The sequence below is a fragment of the Dendrobates tinctorius genome, unplaced genomic scaffold, assembly GCF_039654945.1.
Source record: "Dendrobates tinctorius isolate UK_male_01 unplaced genomic scaffold, ASM3965494v1 ptg000159l, whole genome shotgun sequence".
Classification (NCBI taxonomy): Eukaryota; Metazoa; Chordata; class Amphibia; order Anura; family Dendrobatidae; genus Dendrobates; species Dendrobates tinctorius.
Genome location: NW_027361826.1, coordinates 2,881,582 through 2,896,897, shown reverse-complemented (window position 1 = coordinate 2,896,897; position 15,316 = coordinate 2,881,582).

Below are 15,316 nucleotides of genomic sequence, written 5' to 3'. Positions count from 1 at the left end.
AGAGGGAGAATATTAGGAAAGGGTCAGTCTGTGAGAGAAGATTCCGAGAGAGGGATGGAGTGAGGGAAGTGCTGCAGCAGACTCCAGTGACCTGGAGCTGCTGGTACAGGAAAGAGCCATAGAAAGCCTGATTCTTCAGAAGGAAGATAGTTTAGTATGGAACGTAAGGAGAAGAAGAGAACTACGGACTAGGGTCAGAGCAGAGCCCTTCTTCAAGTTTGAAGCGCATGGCCGGGGTCCGGTCCCCGAGGTTGTATGGATACTGATGTTCCTGCAGCAGAAACCGGAGGAATAGAAGTCGTCACCACTTTATTCCCATCTAAGACTTGGGGGCACAACAGCAACGTGGGTGAGCCGGGACATGATAGCAAGGAGTCCCCGAAGCAGGCTACAGCTGTCTGCCGTACAAGTAGAGTTCTAAGTAACATCAAGAAGGAGGAACTTGAGTTTAATACGCAACTACAAGTACTTCAGATTAGGCGCTAGTGTGGAGACGTTCAGAGAAGGCACATGTTGGAGGAGTGCTGGAAAGGTGTACTTTACCTTGCCTGGGAGTTGGCTGAGCCCCTGACCTGGAGGACACGGCACCGAAGCGGGCATCTGTGTGCACCAGACTGTGAGTAAAGCCTTGGAACTACATGCCCTTGTGTCATCCACTTATTCTTGTGCCTTACACCCGGCTATGCTACATCTACTTCTTTACACCATCTCCCCACTTACCAACCTCATCTACTCTGCCCTGGGACTACAGCTCCACCTGTGGGGTGCTTCAACATCATTGCTGCACCACACCATTTGTCCCAGAGAAGCAACCCTGCAGCTCTGGTCAAACTGACCAGAAACCACAAGTGGCATCATGAATCATCTCAACAACATCATCCCTATCACTCTACCCCTTTTACATTGACCGCCTGAGGCCACGGACCGGGTCACTGCCGCTGTGACATCTCCCATTGAAATCAACGGGCCCGGCACCGAGTACCCCACGGCCTCTGGGTGCGAGCCACAAGCAAGTCCAGAAATTATATTCAGTAAGAGTGCGACCTGCACTTATACTTGGTAGTCCAGAAATATACAAACAGTGAAGCCGACACCTTTCATGGAAGGCCATTAATATGAAGATGTGAACCACAAGGAGAAGGTTTCCTGGTGTACTTCCTTTAGGGCTGAAAAATTCCTGCTAAAGTCCAGCACAGCAGCCGCAAAGACACAGTCCAGGAGTTTATGATCAGAACATAATAATATCAAAGAGTCTTACGGACCACAGCAGTTCCAGAGATGTGTAACTCCACTCTATAGAAGTCTGATCAGTAGGTAAGCACAGCCAGGATCAGGAAGCAGGACAGGGGACAGAAGGCAGCTGGAAATGATGAGGCAGAGCACAGAGTAAACGAGCAGCAGTAGGAACTCCAGAAGCAAGTCAGGAGGAAGCTCAGAAGCCACCAGCAACAAAATACTCAAGCAAGGAGTCTTTCCTGACCCGGACTTAACAGGACTGACAGGAAGTTCAAGGACAGTGCGAAGTACCAGACCATCTTGGATGAGGGCAAAACAGGCTCCATGGAATATCCGGAAACCTTGCAACTTGTTTTGTAAATTGTAAACTTGATAGATCAATTTTTTTCAAGCTAAAACAGGTTGCCCACTCACACCTCGTGGTCATCCCACTGATAGAAAACACCAGACTCTAATTTTACCTTTAAAATATCTGCTAATCTTAAAGGTTTGCTTACTGTTACTAGATATTGGATCATCTTCATTTAAAAAAAATGATGCATTCTAATATTTTTGATTCATTAGTTTGATTTGGTTCTCTTTAATCACTTTTGAAACTTGTGTGAAAATCTGATGTAGTTTTGTGTCAAATTTCAGCACAAATATGGAAAATTACAAAGAGTTCACAAACATTCAAGCACCATTATATGCAATTTACAACCAAAATAGTACTACAAGAGAACAAATGAGATAATACTGTAACCTAACAGAAAATCCTCCTCCTGACCCCTACCCATATATCATCTCCTTACCACATTCCCCATTACAATAAATCTTTGGTTTCTTCAGTTCTTTTGGAGCGCTTACCTTACAGACTTTCACCACCTATACAACACAGGAGAATAACATTAGCATCATGATCAGTTGACCTAATCAAATTGGTGATGTCACGCTGACTCAGAAATGCTAGCGGTCAGGGCTTCAATTATACTACCCCCTGAAAGACAAGAGTGTATTTGAATCATTGAATTCAAGGAGCGGGAGAGTGAGGCCGTACTAGGCCATAGGCCGTAAAAGGAGGCCGGCATGACAGGGTAGAGAGGGAAGTAGATACGGAGGTGGTTGGTGTATAGAACATTGAATAGGGGGTTAATTTTCTGGGCTGGCATGGATGGGCTGGGCTAAGTTGTGGGTCGGTCACATGGGTTGGGGGGGAGGGGGCACGGGCTGTTCGTATAAAAAGGGGAAGCCATTTTAGAGGGACAACCATTTTGGGTACACATTGGCAGCAATAGGAATCTGAGGTACCTGTCATTATGGAGATCGAGTCCGTTCTCCAGATGCTGAGGGATGCCGCGGGTTCCCGGGGCGCAGGATGGTTGCAGTCTTCTGTCCAGGATCTGCTCCAAGGGGTGGCGGGGTCCCCTCAACCCCAACTAGAGGAACGTCGGCCACAGAGATCTAGGCCTCCGGTGCGCCTTAGTCCTGAGCCCACCCCTCGGGTCCGGCGCCGTATTAGGAGCCCCTCCAGGGACCCTCCGGTACAAGCTGCGAGCTGCAGGGCTGGCACACGCAGACAAAGAACTGGGAGGAATCCTGCTGGTCGGCGGGGTCTGCCACGGGGGGGAGTATCGGCTCCCCCTCCTTCTCATGACACAGCAGGGAACATGGATCCGGGTCCTGGTACGGCGGGGCCTCACCATGGAATGGGCCCCGCTCTGCGTGGGAGAGGAGACACAGCGAGTCGGCGGGGGCCTGCGGCACAGGCCTCTCGGCGTGGATCCAGCACAGGAGTGAGGAGTCGTAGCCCCGCCCACCGGCCGAGAGCACTGGCCGCCCGAGGTAATGAGACCGATGGCCGGGACGTGGGGGCGGCGGGGCTGCAGGCTGACGCAGCAACCGCTCTGCAAACACAGCCGGAGGTACCGGGGGAACGGGGGCCAGGATCTCTGGTGCTCCACGGCGGCAGTTGTAGCTCCGCCCACCCGCTCACAGCGGGGAGCACGTCTTCGCCGGCTGCATGTCAGTTGCCAGAATCCCCGGGGGGAGAGAGCTCCGGGGCTGTTACCATTTGGGGAGTATGGGGGGTTTAGGGGTTGGAAGTCAGCAGCCCCCTGTGCATATGGGGGAGGCTAGCAGGGATTGGAGTGACCACGGGAATGCTGGGGTGCCTGGAGTGGGCAGGCAGCACTTGGCCATCCAAGGGGGGGAGGTGAACGGTACCAGGTGCAACATGACAGCTCTATAGGAGCTCAGCAGCACAGGCAGCATTTGGCTGGCCTGGGAGAGGGAGGGGAGAGAGGCTATGGTGGATGCAGCAGCTCTGGAGTAGATCAGGGGTACGGTCGGCAGCCAGCTGCGTTAGGGGGGAGGGACGCCTGGGGCAGCGCGGGGTTTTGCAGCGCAGGGGGTCCCTGGGAAGATATCCAGCAGCGGCAAGCATCTCCATGGAGAAAAGGAAACGGGCAGCAATTAGCTGGCTCCTCAGAACTCGGTCCAGGAAGCCGGATGTCGTCGCAGAGGGGTGCGTCTCGGCAGGATTCGTTGGAGGACAGCGACCGGCGAAACGAGCCAACGATCGGCCCAGGGCCGTGTGCGGTCTCTTCTCGCCTGGACCATGGATCTTCGGCTGCTGGGACCACAGCACCCAGGCAGCTAGGTGAGGCGTATACTGAGCATAATGTTAACCCTTCTTTGTCTTTACGTGATAGTAGGGGTAATGTCGGCTTAGCAGGGGAAGGGAATATGGGGGCTGGGTCCTTTTTACACACCCTACGTGAGCTAGTTCGGTCTTGGGACTTGAGTAATGTGCCGGGTGGGGTTTCTCCAACGTCAGCTTGGCTGGGTGGTGATAGGGAATCGGGGAGCCAGGGTCGACCAATAGGGTCAACTTTGCCAGGCTCATTAGCGGTGGATAGCAACTCAGCAGCTATCGGCGAGGGGTTAGGGGTGCAGAGTTCAGGGGCTACACCGTTAGACGTAGCTGAGAAAGAGAAAGATGAAGACGTACGTATCGGCGATGCGGCAAAAGGGGAAGTTTACGTTTGTTTCGAGGGCCCCCTAGGTACGCATCTGAAGCCCGAGGTTAAGGAAAAGATTTGGAAGGGTGAATACGTTGAGATATTCTCCCTGCTTCCTTTAGAACGTTTCAATCTGGATTGAGTGAGAAGGGAAGACAGTAAGAGGGAGGATGAGGATAGGAGGAGATTTCGTCTAATTCCCAGAACCTTTTCGAATTGGTTGCAAGCGTTCGCGATACTGGCTAGTGTGTTAGGGGAGAAGGCCCCGGACAATTGTTCAGGCCTATTCTGTTATATGGATGCAATTGGAGAAGCATACAGGGTTTATGGAGGGCAGGGTTGGTTGCGGTACGATGAACAGTTTCGCCAAAGGAAAGCGGTTAGACCAAGCATTCGTTGGGAGCATAAGGACATAGCTTTGTGGATGAGGGTGATGGTTCCGACTAGGGTGGGACAAAGTTATCAGGGGTTTCAAGGGGGTACCGGGGGTCCAGGACAGTCCGGACACTCGGTGTCAATGCAAAAGGGACTGTGCTTCGCCTTTAATGATGGTTCCTGCAGATTTGGAACAAAATGTAAGTTTAGACATGAGTGTTCCTCGTGTGGGGGAAGTCATGGGGCATCAAAATGCTTCAAAGCTGGAAAAAACCGGGGTTCAGAAGGTACTGAAAAAAGGAGTGACTCCGGTCCGTCTGGAAGAGATGGAGCACTTTCTAAATGAGTACCCTGATAGGCCTGCAGCGTTGTTATTAAGGGATGGTTTTAGGGATGGTTTTAAGATTCCTAGCGTTGATGTTGAGTTTCAATTGTCTACCAAAAATCTGAAATCTGCACTTCAGTTTCCCGAGGTGGTGTCCGAAAAGTTATCTAAGGAAGTTTCGCTGGGTAGGATGGCAGGCCCCTTTGATTCAGTTCTGTTAGATAATCTGCGAGTTTCTCCATTGGGTGTCGTTCCAAAAAAGGAACCTAACAAGTTTAGGCTCATTCATCACCTCTCGTTTCCGAAGGGTTCTTCGGTAAACGACGGCATAGACCCGCAGCTGTGTTCGGTGGTGTATACATCCTTCGACGCTGCTTTGTATTGGGTTCGTGCTTGCGGAAAAGGTTCATGGCTGGCAAAAACGGATATTGAATCGGCTTTCCGGTTGTTGCCAGTCCACCCAGATAGTATGCACCTTCTTGGTTGTTTTTGGAATGGGGGTTTCTACGTGGATCGTTGTTTGCCTATGGGCTGTTCACTATCATGTTCTTACTTTGAGGCTTTCAGCACATTTTTGGAGTGGACAGTGAAGGAAGTGTCGGGCCTGAAGTCATGTATTCATTATCTTGATGACTTCTTATTCGTTGGCCCGGCGCAGAGTACCAACTGTTCGTTGTTGTTGCGTACCATGGAGAGTTTGGCTAAACGTTTTGGAGTTCCATTGGCACAGGAAAAAACCGTAGGCCCGGCTACCTCTTTGAGTTTCCTGGGCATTGAAATTGACTCGCTAAACATGGAGTGCAGGTTGCCAGTGGAGAAGGTGTCGGAGATGAGGGCAGAGGTTCACCGGGTCAGCAGTTTGAAGAAAGCAAGTTTACGGGAGGTGCAGTCCCTGCTGGGCAAGTTGAATTTTGCTTGCCATATTATGCCCATGGGGAGGGCCTTTTGTCGCAGGTTGTCTTTGGCGACGGTTGGGGTTCGATCCCCGAACCACTATATCAGACTAAAAAAGGAAGTTCGCGATGATTTGAAAGTGTGGGCCTTGTTCCTTGATTCCTACAATGGTAGGTCCATGTGGATTGCACCGGTTGTGCCGGCTGAGGAGCTGGGTCTTTTGGTGGGCTTATCGGATGGCAATGGTTTTTGTACATTCTTCCAGGGGGAATGGCTAAGGGAAGTCTGGCCGAAAACATGGAAGGAGTTGGGTTTGTCATCTAGCCAGGTGGTGCGAGAGATATTTCCCATAATTGTCGCGTTGTCACTATGGGGGTCGAGAATTCAGAACAAAAAGATTTGCTTCAGATGTGAGTCAGTGGGCACGGGTAGGGCCCTGAATTCCTTGTCTTCCTCAGAAGGAGCTGTCGTGAGAATGCTCCAACATTTGGTTTGGTTAGGCTTAAGCAATAATTTGTGGATCATTTCGGAGGTTGTTTCTGAGGTCAAGTTTCCTATCCTTGATGCTCTTTTTGCTTCACAGTGGGATCGTTTTCAAGAACTGGCCCCACAATCGTCGATAGGGGGGTTGAGGTGTCCCGCGGAGTTATGGAACCTCCCGTTGGCGCGGTAAGGGATTTGCTATCCAGATCATTGTCGGAAGGAACTTGGTCCCATTACAGGAAATCTTGGAGCATTTGGGAAGAATGGAAGTCTTCCCTGAACGATGAGATGGATGAGGAAAGTAAGCTATTGATGCTGGTGGGGCACGGTTGGGAGTCAGGTTGGTCGGTGCCAAAAATTAATAATTTCATGTCTGGCTTGGCGTTCGGCTTTAAATTTAGAGGCTTGCAGGATTTGACGAAGAATTTTTTAGTACAACAAGCGTTAAAAGGTTGGAGGAAAGGCTGGAAGTCGGTGGATGGGAGACGGCCTGTATCGTACGAGATATTGTTAATTTTGGAAGGCCAGTTAGGTTTGGTCTGTTTTTCTCAGTGGGAAAGGGCTCTATTCAGAGCAGCGTTTTCTTTGGCCTTTTTCGGGGCTTTTCGGATTGGGGAGTTGGTTAGTCCATCAAAGAAAAGGAAAGGTGGCCTTTTGAGGCATGATGTTGACGTCTATGGGGATAGATTAGTTATATTCATTCGAAGGTCAAAAACGGATAAAATGGGTAAAGGTTGCAAAACTGTTCTTTTCAAGGTTGGGGGTTCCCCCATGTGTCCGGTTACATGTGTAAAAAAAATTTTGGGCGATGTGGGCGTTCCGGATTCTCCTCTTTTGGTTCATGAGGATGGTTCGTTTTTGTCGCGCTATCAGTTTGTAACAGTTTTTCGGGCGTGCTTGGAAAAAGGGGGCATTCCATCCAAAAACTTTAGTGGCCATTCCTTTCGCATCAGAGCGGCCATGGAAGCGGCGAAAAGAGGCTTGGGCGAAGAGGTGGTTAAGAGGATTGGGCGTTGGGAATCGGCGCGGTTTCGCTCATAGGTTCGCCCTACTTTGGTGTAAACACGGCGGTGGCTTGTTGTAGTTGATACATGTTGTTATTTCTTTTCAGAGTCCGCACATCTCCTCTGTTGGATCATGGGGCACTCGTTCGTTTTCTGGGCAGCACTGAGAGCGGCAGTTCGACCGCTCGACAGTTCGACAGTTGGGAGGAATAGGGCTAAGTGACAGCACATGTGAAAAAGACTTGGGTATACTAATAGATCACAGACTGAATATGAGTCAACAGTGTGATGCAGCAGCAAAAAAGGCAAATGCAATTCTAGGATGTATTAACAGAAGCATACAGTCTAGATCACGTGAAGTCATTATTTCCCTCTACTCCTCTTTGGTCAGACCTCATCTGGAATATTGTGTCCAGTTTTGGGCACCACATTTTAAAAAGGACATCAACAAACTGGAGCAAGTTCAGAAAAGAGCGACCAGAATGGTGACCGGTCTGCAAACCCTGTCTTATGAGGAAAGGTTGCAGGATTTGGGAATGTTTAGTTTGCAAAAGAGAAGACTGAGAGGAGACTTAATAGCTATCTACAAATATCTAAAGGGCTGTCACATTGTAGAAGGATCAACTTTATTCTCATTTGCACAAGGAAAGACTAGAAGCAATGGGATGAAACTGAAGGGGAGGAGATACAGATTAGATATTAGAAAAAACTTTTTGACAGTTAGAGTGATCAATGAGTGGAACAGGCTGCCACGAGAAGTGGTGAGTTCTCCTTCAATGGAAGTCTTCAAACAGAGGCTGGACAGACATCTGACTGGGATGATTTAGCGAATCCTGCTTTGAGCAGGGGGTTGGACCAGATGGCCCAGGAGGTCCCTTCCAACTCTACGATTCTATGATTCTATGATTCTATGACCGGACGGGAGACAGCTGGGTGTGCCTCGTGATGCAGCCGTCGTGAGATGGATCGGAAAGCGGGGCATGGTCTGGAGACAGCTCCTTCCGGAATTCCACAGATTCGCAAGACTGGATCGCCCCCCAGAGTTACTGGTCATACACTTAGGGGGTAACGATCTGGGAAAGCGGCCATGCCGCGAATTGATCACCGACATTAAATTTGACATGCTGCGACTGTGGGCGATGTTCCCTAGGTTACTGATAATTTGGTCGGATATTATCCCGAGAAAAGTATGGCATGGGGCTCAGTCTGTTCAGGGCATTAATAGGGCCAGAATTAAAGTGAATAGGGCGGTGGCTCGTTTTATGGCACGAAACGGTGCGATCGTGGTGCGTCATTTGGATCTGGAGTCGGGACAAGGGGAGTTCTGGAGAAAGGACGGAGTTCATCTCAATGCTGTGGGGTTGGACATGTGGTGTCTAGCGGTGCAAGAAGGCAATGAAAAAGGTTTGCAGGTGTGGAGGGACACAAATATTTGAGGCGAGGGTCAAAACATTTGTGTTGATGGCGCAGGGGGGGTCCTCGAAGTTGGTGAGGCTGGACGCCCTGGGGGGGGACCGGAATGGGGTCCTGGACTCCCTCCAGAGCGGGCTTAAGTGGATGACCATTTTAGGTATCCCGAGGACGGGAGAAGGATCTGGGAGAGGCTAATGGTTCTGGACAGGCGGGTTGTTCTGGTGCCTCTGAGCTGGTGCTTTACGGCTGGAGGTAAAGAACTCGACCTGGGGCCATACGGGATGGTTAACATCTTGGAATTTTGGTTTCGGGCTTCGAGGACCGCCCCCTCTCGGTTGTGATTTAATGTAATGTTTGTTTTATGTTAAATAAATGGCTGCTGTGGCCAAATTATCCAACATCCTTGGCTTGGGTCTTTATTTATTATAAGGGGGGGGTAATGAGACGGTTGAGGTAAAGGGGGGCTGGGGTTACGGATTCAGGTATAGGATCTACGAGGAATCTCGAATACCCCCTTTGTCAAGTGAGGCCGTACTAGGCCATGGGCCGTAAAAGGGAGGCCGGCATGACAGGGTAGAGAGGGAAGTAGATACGGAGGTGGTTGGTGTATAGAACATTGAATAGGGGGTTAATTTTCTGGGCTGGCATGGATGGGCTGGGCTAAGTTGTGGGTCGGTCACATGGGTTGGGGGGGAGGGGGCATGGGCTGTTCGTATAAAAAGGGGAAGCCATTTTAGAGGGACAACCATTTTGGGTACACATTGGCAGCAATAGGAATCTCCCACCCACCCTCCCCTTTGTTTCAATCTAGTCTATGATTGTAAGTAGGTGTATTCAATCCATTTCATTGTCTGTAAGTTTTTGTCATGGCAGTCGTGCGCAGGGGGGCTCCTCGAAGTTGGTGAGGCTGGACGCCCTGGGGGGGGGACCAGAATGGGGTCCTGGACTCCCTCCAGAGCGGGCTTAAGTGGACGACCATTTTAGGTATCCCGAGGACGGGAGAAGGATCTGGGAGAGGCTAATGGTTCTGGAAAGGCGGGTTGTTCTGGTGCCTCTGAGCTGGTGCTTTACGGCTGGAGGTAAAGAACTCGACCTGGGGCCATACGGGATGGTTAACATCTTGGAATTTTGGTTTCGGGCTTCGAGGACCGCCCCCTCTCGGTTGTGATTTAATGTAATGTTTGTTTTATGTTAAATAAATGGCTGCTGTGGCCAAATTATCCAACATCCTTGGCTTGGGTCTTTATTTATTATAAGGGGGGGTAATGAGACGGTTGAGGTAAAGGGGGGCTGGGGTTACGGATTCAGGTATAGGATCTACGAGGAATCTCGAATACCCCCTTTGTCATGTTATACCTTCTCTGAACTGGCTGTCAGCTGGTTCAGTAAACAGCTGAATTCCACTCAGGGGGAAGGAGTCGCAGGCTGGCAATATGCAGCTGCCTGGGAGACACCTCAGACCACCACATCAGGTGGCCCAATGGCACCCCCCCCCCAGCTTCACCTGGGTCAAATGACCCACCATCCCCAACCCGCAATATGATATTACACACTGTAGCGATTAGTACTCAGCTGCAGTTGAGGTAGGCACAGGAAGCGGTATTGCTGAAACATCTAGGCAAGTTTATTTCTAGTTCAGAAACCGCTCAGGAGAGCAAACAAAGAAAAGCCTTTTCCAGCACAAAGTGAAAACACAAAGTAAAAAGTCCATGTAATACAGCGGGTCCATCCACTCGGGATAGTGTCCAGTTCTTTAGGTCTTAGCACAGACCAACACACAGGAGACCCACATATCTCCAGGTCCAGACACTTAATGAGATGAGAATCTTAGTATCCATTTTAATTGCTAGACCATGCCCCTGGGGTAGGGATATGTGGCCAGTCATTCCAACCCATCTCTTATGACTGTGTAAAGGTCGGCCAAGACTATAGTCATGGCCAGAGACACTAAAGCATCAGTGTCCAGGTCTTCCCTCACCGAAAAATACAATTCGCTGTTCGGCATACATGCGCCTCCAGGTTCGGGTCCCCCTGGGCACTTCCCAAGTGGCGATGGCCCCTCTCCAAGGCGACTCCCAGTACTGACAACTTCATACAATAGATCCACAGTGAGGCACATCATAGATTACACTTTCGTCTTTACTTGCTTCCTCAGCTTTCCCTACTTTGCTGATGCTTCTATAAGGCACATACCCAGGCCAGACCTTCTTAGGCTGGTTTCACACTTGCGTTTTTTTGCGCTGGTTTTTCACGCAAAAAAGGATGCGTTTTTTTCCTATTCTTAACATGGGTGCGCATACACATGCGTTTGTACGCGTTTGTATGCGCATGCATTTTTTGAGCACTCTGTTGCATTTTTTGAGCGTCCGACTTGCCCTCAAAAACCGCATGCGCACGCAATGCGTTTTTTTCACCCAACCACCCATTATAGTCTATGGGTGCGCTGACGTGCGCATGGCAATGCGCACGTCAGCGCAAAAAAAGTCATGCGTTTTTTTAAAAAAAACACGCACAAACCCGCAAAAAGCCGCACAAAAACACATGGTGCGCAGCGCAAAAAAACGCAAGTGTGAAAGTAGCCTTAGACTGCTGCCCATCTTCTTCCTGACCCAACCTTGCCATGATGACAATTCCTTCTGTCTGTTTCGTCCCAGACTTGAAATCATCCACCACCTGGTTTAGTTGCCTCTGGAAAAGCATCCGACCCATCTGTGCTGCTCCCTGTGAAGCTACAGCATCCTTCTGTTCCTCACTCTGTCTGACTCCCACCCTAAGAGCGTCTACCCTGGCTATGAGTCGCCACATCTTCTCTACTGTTTTGGCCCACTGTATTGATGTCCAATGGGCATGGATGACTAGGACTGTCGCTGTTTAACGTTGCGTGGCTGCCGAGCCATCCTGGGCCTATAGCCCATGTGGACACTTCGGGCACCCTGGCCCCGTCTGAACTAACTTACTTCTAACCTAGTCTTAACTCCCAGCAGCCCCTCCTGCACTTAACCCTATCCTAAGAGCTCTATATACTAGAGTGCCCCCTCTAGCATCCCAAAGGGCGCACTACACTTTCCCTATCTCAAACATAGCATTCCACAATGAAACACAACACATTTACAGCAAATGGTAACACATATAACAGTGTGGCAATACCATTAATTCTGGGTGATAATAAATGGTGACATGTAGCAGTATCACAAGATCATTATAAAAACATTAAGAACATTGAGAGAGAGAGAAAGGGAATAACATCATTCCACCTCCTTACACTATTCCTTTCCTTAAATTTGGTTGTCACTGACCAATCATTTCCCAACTTTGCTATTTACAACGCATACTCCGCGCAAGGGAGATCATATGATGTAGTCACTTCTGGTACGCACCGAAGTTCATGTCCTACGCGTGGGACAGCAGTCCTGGGGGCTAAGCTCCCCTTTTCTTGAGGGAAGTACAGTCTTTCTTCCATTAGTCTCCAGCCAAGAAGATAGTTTCTGCTTTTCCAGCAGAATGGGTGCAACATGCTCAACAAATCAATAAGAGTCCACAGGCTCCAGATATAATACGTAGCTCGCAGTCCTCCAGGCCAAAACAAATACAGTCATATGTTAAAGTTTGGGCGCCCCTATTAATGTTAACCTTTTTTCTTTATAACAATTTTGGTTTTTGCAACAGCTATTTCAGTTTCATATATCTAATAACTGATGGACTCAGTTATATTTCTGGATTCAAATGAGGTTTATTGTACTAACAGAAAATGTGCAATCTGCATTTAAACAAAATTTGACCGGTGCAAAAGTATGGGCACCCTTATCATTTTCTTGATTTGAACACTCCTAACTACTTTTTACTGACTTCCTGAAGCACTAAATTGGTTTTGTAACCTCATTGAGCTTTGAACATCATAGCCAGGTGTATCAAATCATGAGAAAAGGTATTTAAGGTGGCCACTTGCAAGTAGTTCTCCTATTTGATTCTCCTGTGAAGAGTGGCATATCATGGGCTCCTCAAAACAACTCTCAAATGATCTGAAAACAAAGATTATTCAACATAGCTTTTCAGGGGAAGGATACAAAAAGTTGTCTCAGAGATTTAACCTGTCAGTTTCCACTGTGAGGAACATAGTAAGGAAATGGAAGAACACAGGTACAGTTCTTGTTAAGCCCAGAAGTGGCAGGCCAAGAAAAATATCAGAAAGGCAGAGAAGAAGAATGGTGAGAACAGTCAAGGACAATCCACAGACCACCTCCAAAGATCTGCAGCATCATCTTGCTGTAGATGGTGTCACTGTGCATCAGTCAACAATACAGCACACTTTGCACAAGGAGAAGCTGTATGGGAGAGTGATGTGAAAGAAGCCGTTTCTGCAAGCACGCCACAAACAGAGTCGCCTGAGGTCTGCAAAAGCACATTTGGACATTTTGGAAAAAGGTCCTGTGGACTGATGAAACAAAGATTGAGTTGTTTGGTCATACAAAAAGGCGTTATGCATGGAGGCTAAAAAACACAGTATTCCAAGAAAAACACTTGCTACCCACAGTAAAATTTGGTGGTGGTTCCATCATGCTTTGCGGCTGTGTGGCCAATGCCGGCACCGGGAATCTTGTTAAAGTTGAGGGTCGCATGGATTCAACTCAGTAGCAGCAGATTCTTGACCATAATGTGCAAGAATCAGTGACGAAGTTGAAGTTACGCAGGGGATGGATATTTCAGCAAGACAATGATCCAAAACACCGCTCCAAATCTACTCAGGCATTCATGCAGAGGAACAATTGCAATGTTCTGGAATGGCCATCCCAGTCCCCAGACCTGAATATTATTGAACATCTGTGGGATGATTTGAAGTGGGCTGTCCATGCTCGGCGACCATCAAACTTAACTGAACTGGAATTGTTTTGTAAACAGGAATGGTCACAAATACCTTCATCCAGGATCCAGGAACTCATTTATAGCTACAGGAAGCGACTAGAGGCTTTTATTTTTGCAAAAGGAGGATCTACGAAATATTAATGTCACTTTTATGTTGAGGTGCCTATACTTTTGCACCGGTCAAATTTTGTTTAAATGCAGATTGCACATTTTCTGTTAGTGCAATAAACCTCATTTGAATCCAGAAATATAATTGAGTCCATCAGTTATTAGATATATGAAACTGAAATAGCTGTTGCAAAAACCAAAATTGTTATAAAGAAAAAAGGTTAACATTAATAGGGGTGCCCAAACTTTAACATATGACTGTAGATGCAGTCCTCCAGGCCAAAACAAATAGATGTAGTCCTCCTGGCCAAAACAAATAGATGTATAAAAACCAAAAGAACTGTCCTCATGACCAGTTTTGAGTTTTGGCTACATAACTCCCCCATCCTTTGAGGGGAAAACATCAGGGCTTTTCCTTCACCCTGAAGGACGCAGAACAGTCCTTGTCCTTCTATAACTTCTATAGGTAGCGCAACGTGTGCAACCCATTTTTTTACAAATGGACAACTTTTTAAACGGCGCGCTTTCCGTGCCTTTTCCTTCAGTTTCCATGCCCTGGTACTGGCCGAAGAGGACCCTGCAGCCGTAGAGTCCAGGGACTGCCCAGGAGTAGTAGTCCCAGCACAAAATTATGACGTGGACAGGAGCAGGTTCGCTGCCGTTTGGACATAACAAGAACCATCCTGCTCAGCACTATTACTGGCCACCGGTCCGGTCCCCCATTCCTGGTGGCTAGACAACAGGTCCAGAGGACCACTTTCTGATTCCTTCAAAGGGAGAACAGGCCGACCCCTCCGGGACAGGAGCTGTGGTGCACTTACCACCTCTCGATACAGCATCTGGCACACACCAGTCCCACAATGATTTTCTTCTTCTGTGCCTGCAGCAGAGCGGTCATACACTGGCCTGTGGATCTGCAGCAGCCGCCATTATTACACGTCTTTGTATCGTCCTCACCAGGTGAGTAGTTCTCTTGGTGGGTGTACCCTATGTAACGTGAGATAAGACCCTATTGCGCTCTTGTGTCTCCTTTCTCCTATTTGTATCTCAAACATAGCATTCCACAATAAAACACAACATATTTACAGCAAATGGTAACACATATAACAGTGTGGCAATACCATTAATTCTGGGTGATAATACATGGTGACAAGTAGCAGTACCACCAGATCATTAGAAAACATTAAGAACATTGAGAGAGAGAGAAATAAAGGGAATAATATCATTCCACCCCCTTACAACAGCTTGTAAAACCCGTCCCTGGAATGGCCTAAGAACTTTCTCAGCACTATATGGGCTGAAGCATGCTTCCGAGCTCATATCACTACAGCTAATAACAGCTATGACACATATCTCCCCTCAAGGACCCATCCGGCAGCCGTCTAACATACCCATCTCAGCCCAAAGCCGGAGGGGGGGGCTTGGCACCTTTAGCCAACAAACAGTGAACTCTCGACAGAGCATCAGCATCGCCATTCAATTTCCCTGGCCTATGCTCTACATGGAAGTTAAAATCCTGAAGTGCTAGGAACTACCTTGTCACTCGTGCATTGTTCCCTTTCTTCTCCCTCATCCACCTCAGTGGGTCATAGTCTGACACTAGTCTGAACTTCCTGCTT